This window comes from Geotrypetes seraphini, chromosome 15 (assembly GCF_902459505.1).
Source record: "Geotrypetes seraphini chromosome 15, aGeoSer1.1, whole genome shotgun sequence".
NCBI lineage: Eukaryota > Metazoa > Chordata > Amphibia > Gymnophiona > Dermophiidae > Geotrypetes > Geotrypetes seraphini.
This window is the reverse complement of record NC_047098.1, coordinates 17,543,410-17,555,984: the sequence shown is the minus strand read 5'-3', so window position 1 is coordinate 17,555,984 and position 12,575 is coordinate 17,543,410.

Below are 12,575 nucleotides of genomic sequence, written 5' to 3'. Positions count from 1 at the left end.
TCGATTAGGTGCCTTTTGTATGCCCCTATGTGCCTACACTGGACATATAGGCATGGAGTTTGGACTTCTATACATCTAGGGGAAAATTCTATAAAGGACACTCAAAAATGGCTGACAGAAAAGATTGGCGCTAGCGGGTATTCTATAAAGCAGGGGTAGAGAACTCCGGTCCTCAAGAGCTGTATTCCAGTTGGGTTTTCAGGATTTCCCCAATGAATATGCATTGAAAGCAGTGCATGCAAATAGATCTCATGCATATTCATTGGGGGAAATCCTGAAAACCCGATTGGAATACGGCTCTCGAGGACCAGAGTTCTCTACCCCTGGATAAAGGATGCTTTGTGTTGATGCCTGCACCCAACTCTGAAACCTGGTGTAAATCCCAGCACCCAAGTTGGACATGGAGACCCATTATTCTGTAACACTGCGCAATTTTTTGGAACACCCATAACCTGCCCATACCTTTCCCATAGCCATAACCCTTTTTCAGATGCACGCTGCAGGATTTAGGACAGGATTCTCAAAACATACCGTGCCTGTAACGATGGTCGCTAAACCGGCTCCAGCGGTTTAGGGTGACAGTATTTTACCGGCCGATTATCAGATCGGCTCACCGTGGTCTTTTCTGAGCTTCCCAGCAGCCTCCAACTCTGCCTTGCAAATGTATTGCAATGAGGTCATTAATATTAAAATGATAGTCAAATGGGCTCATTAATATTTAAACAAGCACTCCGGGCAATTCTCTATCATCGCCGGGTAATTCTCCAAGTGCGGCACCAGCTTTTGCTGCCCCCAAATTACTGGCTGGTCCAGGGGTGCTGGTACTGTGTAAAGCGCATTTCAAGTGTGTGTTTCTGGTTGTGGCTCATGATAATGTTTTTAAAAAATACACCATTCACATATAAATTATAGTAGTATAGTTTTTTTTTTTTTTGGGGGGGGGGAATCTCAAAAGCACGCATCTCAGGCGTGTGTATTAAAGATGTGCCTTATGTATGCTTGTTAAGAGGTGAGATTTGCGCCTCACCTCCATATTTATTTAGTCATATTTATGTGTTACTATGAATCAACATTTACCTTCTCTTCTATGAAACCGTGCTAGCGCGGGGAGCCGCACTGAATGGCCCACACTGCTCCTGATGCTCTTAGGAACTCAATGAGCGTCGGGAGCAGCGCGGCCCTCTACGCTAAAAAACGCTAGCGCGGTTTTGTAGAAGAGGGAGTTAATTTCTCAACCTATTTTTGATGTTACTGACATTTTAAAGTTGCTACCTAGCAATTTTTGCCCATTAAAAATGTTCAAGCTAAAATACAGTGAAATAATGCCATTCAAATGATAAAATTAGCAATGGGTCCGAATTTTGCAGTCACTCTGAATACTCAAAGTTCCACTCCTGTTAACACAGGCCTTCAGTCATTTTGGGAACAGCCTTGTTGATTGGCCCCTGTGGCAGGCTGTCCCAAATCATCTGCAGCACTTTCTTGAGTTTGGCAATTGTTTGCGACTTTGGATGACGCTTCCGAAATTGCTCCCCAGACAAAAGTTTACATCTCTGTGATGTGTCATTGACAATAAGCTCATTACCCTTTTTTGAGGTTGTTTTTTTTTTTTTTTTTTTAAATTAAGGTAGTTTTATAGTGCAAACATTTTTGAATGTGCAAAAAAATTGGCTCGGTGTTCATGCTATAAAGTCTGTAACTTCACCATGTTTAAAAGATAATCTAATTCCACTTGGCACATAAACATATATTGTAACAACAAATACAGCTGGAAAAGTTCATGTTGAAATTCAAAGCAGGTGCTGAGAAAACAGCAAAACTCTCGTAGTGAGTTACTTTTTTTTTTTTAACCTCACTCTCCTCCCCTTTTACAAAACCGCAAGAAGCGGTTTTTAGCGCAGGCTGGCATGCTGAATGCTATGTGTTGCTCCCGACACTCATAGCCTGCGCTAAAAAATGCTTCTGTGGTTTTGTAAAAGGGTGTGTCTGTACGTATAAGCACATGCACTATGGGCCTGATACTGCAAATAGTTGTCCCAATTGTAGGCGTTGTCCCAATTGTAGGCGTCCTGCTGCCGTCTGGATGCACGTAAAAAAACAACAACTCCCCGAGGCAGGACACCTACACTGTAGGCATTTGTCACGGGTCTAGGGAGACACATAGGACCACTTAAGTTTGCCCAAAGCTTGGTGTGGGCATGGGTTTCACCTGGAAGTGGCCTCGGGCAAGTGTAAGCGTCCCTTCGCATCTCCCTAGAGCCACAAGACACCCGAAATGTAGGCCTGAAAAATGCTGGCCTACATTTCATCGGAAAAGTAGACACACCAGCTGAGCTGATCGCGGTACGGAAATCCCCGATTTAGCTGAGGCAGCAGGACTCCCCGAAACCTCAGCTTTGGGGAGTCCTGCCGGCTCAGCTGATCTGGGGAAAATACCCCTGCCATGATCGGCTGAGGATCCCCCCCCCCCCAACACTTAATTCCCCGAGATCAGCAGGAGGGATGCCCACTCCTTCCTGCCTGACAACCCCCCAATATGCACGCTCCCCCCCCCCCCCAGATCGGCAGGAGGAATGCCCAACACCTACCAGCCCAACTGATCAGGGATTCCCATGCCATGATCAGCTCAGCCGGCTGTGTTTACTTTTACAATTGAAAGACGGAATTCTCTAATCAGCGCCGGTTGACATGGGCGCCGATTAGAGAATCGGGGGGGAGGGTTGTCATCTGTTTTTTTTAGGACAGACATGATTTTGCATATGACGCTGGTATGGGATTCTCAGCCGCTTCTTAGACGGCAGCTGAGACCGGTGTCCTATATAGAATCAGGGCTTATCTATGCCTATATATCTATATTACCTGCACAATGAGCCTTGTCCCCAGAATACCTCTTCCATGCCTTTTTTATCTGCACGTATAAAACAAGGAACATATACGAGTGTGCACTTCATTCTAAACTTGCAGCTCCGATGAAAATGAAACTCAGACATTCGGTTCAGTGCCAAACGTCTAAGCACTGTTTGAAAATTGACCTTGCAATGTGATGTGGTAACTAGGACCCTGTCTGAATCCTGTTTAACACAGCTAAGCTAGTGATTTTCTCCAGGCTGAGCTGGAGGTGGGATTGGAAACTGTATCTCTGCTTCTGTATAAGCAGTGTTATAAAATGGGACATTTAATATTATCACATAGGTATCCTTGATACAGATATGCATGCTCTTCACAGAAGCCAAACCATTATGTTGATTTCCTTTAGGAGATACGACTCTCTCTCTCTCTCCCCCCACCTCCACCCCCTCCCGTGACTTTGACCCAATTTAGAAATATTACATTTGGGAGGTATTACAGAGGGTCAGCTGTCATACTGTTCTCAGCAAGTTGCTTTCGCTTACATGTATCTTCTGCTACAAGAGCTGTCCAGATGGTTTTGCAGGCAAGGGCTTTCAGCCCCGGAGGTCCACGCCCCTTGTTAACAATTTAACTCTGTGAATGGGGTAATGTGTGGGAAACTCAGGAAAATGTAGCACTCCCACTGTCTGATCTTAATTATAAGCCTGGAGGAGGAGGAGCACCTTGGAGTTCAGTTTTCCTGCACACCATCTCTAGGGTCACCTCTGCCATATGGGGGTAGATATTAAGCTCACCCAAGCCTATTCCCAGTGCTGTGTAATCTGTCAGGGAAGCTATCAGATATGTGTCAGTTCTTAATTGTAGTTCTCGTACTCATAGGAGCCCATTCTGTGGGTGCGGTGGGTGTCTAGGGAGAGGCCATTGGGTTTAGCACCCCCCCCCCTCCAATAATTTTGGAAAGTTGGCTCCTATGATGCACAATCCAGTTAATTTCTGTATTTAATGTGTGATGTGGGTTATGAATTTAAAATCATCACATCATTGGGGGATGCAGATATTAGGAATTTTAAAATTTTCACGGCCGCCCACTACTTTCTTTCATAATTCCGTTTGTGAACACTATTTAGTGCAACTCTCACGCCGGGTCTGCCACACAGTGTTTGCTGTTCCATGCCTTCTATGCTGCGTTTCATCACGCACGCTTACCTTACCAATTTTGCCAAGTCGTGTCATTCTATGTTACCCAGGCTTTGTAAAACTAGGCCCATCATACTATTTCTCACAATACCATGTTTGTCATGTTATGCTTGATAACTATGTTGTGCCATCCCTGTCACACAATGTTTGCCGTGCTATCTCCTGCCATTCTGTATCTGAGAGTGTGGTGCAGGGGTTGGAGCTGCATCCTCGACACCCTGAGGTTGTGGATTCTGACAAACACTGCTCCTTATGACCTTGGGCAGGTCACTTGATCCCCCAATGCCCCAGGTATATTAGATAGATTGTGAGCCCACTGGAACATGCTTAAATACCTGATTAAATTCATGGAAACATGATGGCAGATAAAAGCCAAATGGCCCATCTAGTCTGCCCAGCCGCAGTAATCATTATCTCCTCCTCTCCCTATTGGCTAATGTTCTTAACATTTGCATCTCCTCTTCCCATAGGCTAAGGCTCTTTACATCTGCATTGTGATGTCATAGAACTTTATGGTCATAGAAACATGATAGCAGATAAAGGCCAAATGGTCCATCCACAGTATCTACTATCTCCTCCTCTCCCTATTGGCTAAGTCTCTTTACACTTGCATTGTGATGTCATAGAACTTTATGGTTATAGAAACATTGTAACATGATGGCAGATAAAGGCCAAATGAACCATCCAGTCTGCCCATCTGCAGTAACCATTATCTCTTTCTCTCTCCGATCCCAGGCCCTTTTGAATTCAGACACAGTCTATGTCTCCACCACCTCTTCTGGGGAGACTGTTCCATGCATCTACCACTCTTTCTGTAAAAAAGTAAACTGTTCTGAGCTCCCCTGGGAGAAAGGGTATAGAAAATTGAATAAACGAACAAATAGCCGTGCATTTAAAATAGCTTGAATTTGGTACATGACTTTGGAGAGAGATTAGGGCCAGTCCTAGCCTTTCAGGCTCTCCTTGATGCTTCTGGTACCTGCCATGTTGCTTTCCAAAAGGGGAAGAATTACAAATAGCATGCCAGCTTGTAAGCTGAAAATGAGAATCAAGTTTTGGAGACCGTATCTGGTGAAGGACGTAAGAAGACTTGAGGCGGTCCAGAGGAGGGCGACGAAAATGTTAGGAGGTTTGCGCCCGAAGACGCATGAGGAGAGACTGGAAGCCCTGAATATGTCTACCCTAGAGGAAAGGATGGAGGTTGGTCTTATTTACCATTCCTTTTCCTAATAATTCCTAGCATCCTGTTTGCCTTTTTAGCTGCAGCCACTCACTGGGCAGATGATTTCAGCTTAGTGTCTACAACGACACCCAAATGTTTTTCTTGGGTGCTGACTCCCAATATCATGATAATTTTCATCATTACTGATACTACACAAAAATATCAATTTTTTATTTGGTTTTTTTTTTTTTTTTTTTTAAATCAAGGATTCAGTGATTTTCTTCTCAGCGCTCTAAATGGCAGAGTGCATTAGGTTCCCAGGTTTTCCAGGCCTTGGATAATGCCGATCAATCAATGTGGATCCTTGGGAAAGAGCCATCCAGATGGTCAGTGGGGACAGGAATTGCCGAGAAGTACAAAAGGAAGGCAAAGAACCGTCACTAACACGGGCTGTTGCAAGGCACGCTTCTTTTGTGCTCCTTTTGAAAGTATTACATGAAGAAGAAAGTGTGGGAAACTCGGAGAAGCCCAAAGCCCACACTCCGAGGCTAATAGGTCCTTTGTGAAGAAGAAGAAAAAAAAAAAAAAATCTTGGGAGGCATCGTCAACAGACTTAACCATGCCCTGCTCTTCTCAGAGGCAAGAAAGAGGCCCCAGTGCTGCTTAGAAGTCTCACAATCACATGTTGAGCCCTATTTCCTGAAAGGCTTCTCTGATTTTATACCCATCATAAAAATCATCAGTAAACGGTGGGCAGATGGATACCAGAAAGCCCTGAGAATGTACAAGTTCCTTGTGACCAAATGAATCAAATCCATACTTGAGAACCTACAATTAATTCCTTTGTATCTGCATACTAATTTTAGATTCAAACAGTTTTATTGATGCAAACATTATCAGATACAACAAATACAACATCAAAGCACAATAATGCATCAAATATAATAATATAATATACATAAATTCCACTCTCAATAAACCCCCACTTTATCTATATGTAACTATGTGTTTGGACCTTTCAATAACCTCTACCACCCCTCTCCACACCCTCCCCTCTCCACCCAATGGCACTCTCTTCCCAATGATACTCTCGTCATTCAACTAAATAAAAGCCCAATTAAGAGACCCAACTTAAAATCGCCCTACGGCCCTTAGGATGCAAAGCTTGCAAATATGAATCCCAGGATTGTGTAAACAACATCTTTCGCTTTCTTGTAATTCCAGCATCTCTAGCTTCCCAAATAGCCAACTGATGTAATAGGTTCCGCCAATGCCTAATTTGTCCTTTTTTTTTTTTTGTAATGCTGATGTGCTTTATGGAGGCTTCAGGTACTGAAGGTATGCTCTTATTTTGTGCCTCTGTGCGTTATATTTGCTGTATTATATTACACCTATTTGTTAAGTTTCTGCTTATTTCTGGATGAATTTTAGCATTCATTTTGCGCATGTTTAATTGTTTTCAACTTACCCACCTTTTACAAAACCATAGCATGGTTTTTAGCGCCGGCCGTGGCAGTAACAACTTCGATGCTCATATATGCTCACGCGGTACACTTCTCCCTCCCTATTCGCGGGGATTAGGGGCAGAGCCGGCCCGCGAATAACTTTTGGCCGGCTCTGACCCACCACCGGATCTTACCTGGTGATCTAGCGGATCTTCCTACACTCCTGCCCCGTGCTGCTGAGTTCCCGTGGTCTCACGAGACTACAACAGGAAATCCCTGTTGCAGTCTCGCGAGACCACGGGAACTCACAGCACTGCTCTGGGCCTCGCCTTTCCTCTCCCTCACCACCGTGTGACGCCACCAGCGCTAATCCCCCAGAGAGCACTGACACTGTAACTTGCGTCGGAGACGAAAGATTGAAGTCATCTGGATTTGGCACAAGATCCAGGCACCCCTCTCCAGGTATATTCTGGAGACCCTCCTTTATGTGTCCCAAGTTATCTGCCGCACCTCCAGGAACTGGGCTCTGAGAAATCATTTTCCAAGCTGGGTTCTTCCTTCAATCCAGTAGCAGAACTGCCCGCCATTGCTGGATTGACCGTATAGACCAGGGGTCTCCAAAGTCCCTCCTTCAGGGCCAAATCCAGTTGGGTTTTCAGGGTTTCCCCAATGAATATGCGCGAGATCTATGTGCATGCACTGCTTTCAATGCATATTCACTGGGGAAATCCTGAAAACCCGACTGGATTTGGCCCTCAAGAAGGGACTTTGGAGACCCCTGGCTTCCAGTAGTACATCGAATATTATTTAAACAATGTTTACTCATCTTTAAAGCTTTAGAACATAAAACTCCAGCCTTTATATTTAGACTTTTGATACCTTATACTACATCTAGATCTCTGAGATCTCAAGACCAACACCTATTCCTTCACTAAAAGTTATTAACACAAGGCGTAACACAATCTTTTCTATAACAGCCCCTCAATCTTGGAACAACCTTCCACTGTACCTAAGACAAGAAAAAAACCTGGCAAAATTTAAGTCTGAACTTAAGAGCTTTCTATTTATAGATGCCTTTAATGATTAAATTCTTCGCATTCTTAATTTAATTACTAGGTCAATTGTCTTCGTCTCCCTTCCTAATGTTTTTCCCTTGAATTAATGATTTTAATACTGAATGTAACTATTAAATAATTTTCCTTTTGTTTCAGTATAGTTTGTTGAAATACCCTCTAAATGTACCGTAATTTGTATATATAAGATTATCATTTTTCAATTTAATAATTGTAAGTATGTTACCAAAAATTTTATTTACTTGTACATCGCCTTGGAATTTTGAATAGGCGATAAATCAAAATAATTAATAAACTTGAAAACTTGAAACTTGAAACTGTTATTACAGTCTGATGTGGTGATGAAGTAGCAGTTTCGGGTGGTGGGATGGCCCTCTGCCTCCCTCTTCTTTTAGGCATTAAGGGAAAGAAAATTCAGGCAATATTCCAAGTAAATCATCCCAAGAACCGGGAGCTCTCACTTACACATCCTGCTCGGTCACCATCTTGTTCCCCTCAATTACACGACGGTGCCCTATAGAGAATCACGCTTCCGCAAAAGATAGGTGCCAGAAATGTAGGACAGGGTGTTCTAGGTCTACATTTCCGGCACCTAACTATGCCGTGAATCTCACCTATGTAGGTGCTTTATGGCACCTAACACCACTTCCACCATCAACCACGCTCATAGTGGCATTAAGTGCCATAAAAAACCTACATAGGCATGATTCTACTACTACCACTATCAATTATTTCTATAGCGCTACCAGACGCACGCAGCGCGGCACAGAGTCACAAAGAATAAGAAAACAGTCCCTGCTCGAAAGAGCTTACAATCTAAACAGGCAAGACAGACAAACAGGATGTCATGGATACAGTTAAGGGGAACGGTTAATCAGCTGGCTGGGTTGGAGGGCAGGACAATCAAGTCATTGTGACATCACTGATGAGGTTGGCTCTTATTGGTGGAATGAGGCATTATGACATCACAATCTCAGCTCTGCTTCCCAAAGACTGAAACTCTTCACACTACTAGTACTATTAATTATTTCTATAGCACTACCAGACGTACACAGCACTGCACAGAGTCACAGAGAAGACAGTCCCTGCTCAAAGAGCTTACAATCTAAACAGGCAAGACAGACAAACAGGATGTCATAGATACAGTTAAGGGGAACAGTTAATCAGCGGGCTGGGCTGGAGGGCAGACGAGTAGGGTTAAGGATTGAAAGCTATATCAAGAAGGTGAATTTTCAGTCTGCTTTCAAACCACTGGCCCGCAAGCTTTGCTTTGAAGAATGCTGGTGTAGAAGGACTGAGGTTGAAACAGACACTACAGAATGACAGTCTCTGGTATCCAGAGCAGATATTGTGATGTCATAATGCCTCATTCCACCAGTGCCTAAGAGCCAATCACATCAGTGATGTCACAATGGCTTCATTATCCTTGGCTCCCATAAGAATCAGAGTATGAATGGCCACAGCCACTGACCCGCAAGCTTTGCTTTGAAGAATGCTGGTGTAGAAGGACAGAGGTTGAAATAGACCCTACAGAATGACAGTCTCTGGTATCCAGAGCAGACATTGTGATGTCATAATGCCTCATTCCACCAGTGCCTAAGAGCCAATCACATCAGTGATGTCACAATGGCTTCATTATCCTTGGCTCACATAAGAATCAGAGTATGAATGGCCACAGCCACTGACCCGCAAGCTTTGCTTTGAAGAATGCTGGTGTAGAAGGACAGAGGTTGAAATAGACCCTACAGAATGACAGTCTCTGGTATCCAGAGCAGATATTGTGATGTCATAATGCCTCATTCCACCAGTGCCTAAGAGCCAATCACATCAGTGATGTCACAATGGCTTCATTATCCTTGGCTCACATAAGAATCAGAGTATGAATGGCCACAGCCACTGACCCGCAAGCTTTGCTTTGAAGAATGCTGGCGTAGAAGGACTGAGGTTGAAACAGACACTACAGAATGACAGTCTCTGGTATCCAGAGCAGATATTGTGATGTCATAATGCCTCATTCCACCAGTGCCTAAGAGCCAATCACATCAGTGATGTCACAATGGCTTCATTATCCTTGGCTCCCATAAGAATCAGAGTATGAATGGCCACAACCACTGACCCGAAAACTGTGCTTTGAAGAATGCTGGTGTAGAAGGACTGAGGTTGAAATAGACACTAGAAAATGACATGGGTTTATTTCCCGCGGTTATCCGCGGGGATGGGGACGGTGATGAATTTTGTCACCGTGTCATTCTCTACTAGGCACCTAACTTTAGGCTTCATTTATAGAATCATGGCCAAAATGTGTATTTTCTGCTATTTTTGTTCATTAATTACATAGGATATGCCGTTAGCAACACACCCCCCCCCAAAACAAAACACCAGTTATTCCACAGCATGAGTAATGCTATATCAGTTTTTTCTAAATTTTTATGCATACGATTTATACTCACAAGGGCTCCACAGCATCAACTCTTCGCTTAAAATGTATGATATTACACACATAACACAGTTCATTTAGGGCTCCTTTTATAAAGCCGCGCTAGCGGGGTTAACGCGCATGACTTTTCATCACGCGCTAACCCCTGCACTGGCCCCAAACTCCCGCCTGCTCAAGAGGAGGCGGTAGCGGCTAGCGCGTCCGGCGGTTTAGCACGCGCTATTAAGTGCATTAAACCGCTAGTGCGCTAGTTTTGCATTCTGTATTTCTTAGGATCCCTAAAGAAGGCTATTATAGCCGAAACATTGGCCGTGTTGAGTCTGCACTATCGCTACATCTTGTGGATGGGTCTGTATTCTACAATCATTCAATAAACGGTTTCAGCCAGGGCAGGATTAATTCGTCGAGGGCCCCTAGGCACACAAGTACACTGGGCCCCCTGCCCCGCTCCACCCCACCATGCGCCCAGGCGGAAACAGGAAGCTGCGTCAGAGGGAAGCTTTGGGAAAGCAGCACCGCTTGCACAATTACAGTTCCCGTTGCCTTTCTTACCCGCGTTGCTTGCTTGTCTTACTTTCGGTTGATGGAGGGGGGGGGGCATTGCCAATCTGGGGGTGGGCCCGCATTGCCGATCGATGCTGGAGGGGCCCATCGCCGTTTGGAAAAAACAATGTTAATGCCCTCCTTCATCGGGCCCCCCTGACCATTTCGGGCCCTAGGCACGTGCCTGCTTGACCTATTGGTTAATCCTGCCCTGGTTTCGACCTTGCTTTTCCATGTGGATGAATGTGCATTTTATAAGATCACATTTACACCAAGAACATCGATTCTACAGTCTCTGGGTTTTTTTAAAAATGTAATATAGTAACATAGTAGATGACAGCAGATAAAGACCCGAATGGTCCATCCAGTCTGCCCAACCTGATTCATAAGAACATAAGCGTTGCCTCTGCCGGGTCAGACCAGGGGTCTGACCTGAAAGTGTTCCCTACCTAACCTAAAATATCCATACCCTATTCGCTCAATGTCCTGTAAGGTAAACCTCTATCTGTACCCTGTTATTCCCTTTGCTTCCAGGAAATCATCCAGTCCCTTTTTGAACCCCAGATTCAATTTAAATTTTTAAATTTTTTTTCTTAGCTATTTCTGGGCAAGAATCCAAAGCTCTACCCGGTACTGTGCTTGGGTTCCAACTGCCGAAATCTCCGTTAAAACCTACTCCAGCCCATCTACACCCTCCCAGCCACTGAAGCCCTCCCCAGCCCATCCCCCACCAAACGGCCATACACAGACACAGACCGTGCAGTCCATCCCCCTCCTTTTTATCAGAGGAGTGATTTGATTGTCCTTCAGTTCTACATTTCCTCTTCCACTTGTCTCTTGTCAACATTTGTGATTTTGTGTGTGTGTGTGTGCGGTGCAATGTCCATCCCTGCTGTAGCGAAAAAAACAGAAGAAAGTTGTCAGGCAGGTAAAACATTTCTGAAATGTGTCGGAAGAAAGGCGTGGCTTTGTATGTGCGTTAGCTCTGTGCTCACATACCTCGTCTTTGACCTTCGATCACTAGGGACAAGGCTTAAGGCAAATGCTATAAATGTGACATAAAAGAACCTTGGACATTCCTTTCATGTTTGCTGAGCAATAGATGGGCCTCTCTCTCAACAGCGGTTGGGCGCCTATGTGCGGTGTTTATGCGCTTATGTGAATGGCACACGGCGCTCAGCCATTTGCATGTTGAATAAAGTGGGTCACAGAGCCGCACAGTTGGTGGGGGGGGGGGGGGCGACGCTGAGGGACCTTGCAGGTGGCGCCACAGGCAGAAGGGTCGAGCCCTACCAGTCAAACAGGAAGGAGCACCAAGGCAACTGAGTGGCAAGACTGGCAGAGAGCCAAGACCTCCTCCGAGTGGAGTAAAGAGCAGTTACCGGCCTCTATGAACAGATGGAGGGAGGGCGGAGGAGAAAATAGGAGAGAAGGTTGACACTTTTATTCTTAGGTGTTTACTGTATAAATTTGTAAATTTACAGCTCAATATTCAGCCCTCCTGCTTGATTAACTGGCTCATACCAGGAGCTTGAGCAGCACATAGCCAGATAATGGCACTGAAAATCCAGGCAAACTGTTATGGCACTATCTGGTTAATACTTCTCAAATAACACAGGATGTACTATTATATATTATTATACCTTCAGTATTCACTTTAAATAAATTATAATTCAAGTGAAGTGCTCAGCCCACCAGCCTAACGCGCTCAATTAATAAAAAGCGCAGGCTGCAACACCGGTCATTATAAGTAGTAATTTATTATTATTCGCAGATATCTGACTCTTTGCTCTCATTTCCATACCAAATATCACAGTATCATAGGATAATGCCACTGGGTTATCTAATCAATTATTAATTTGGTCCCA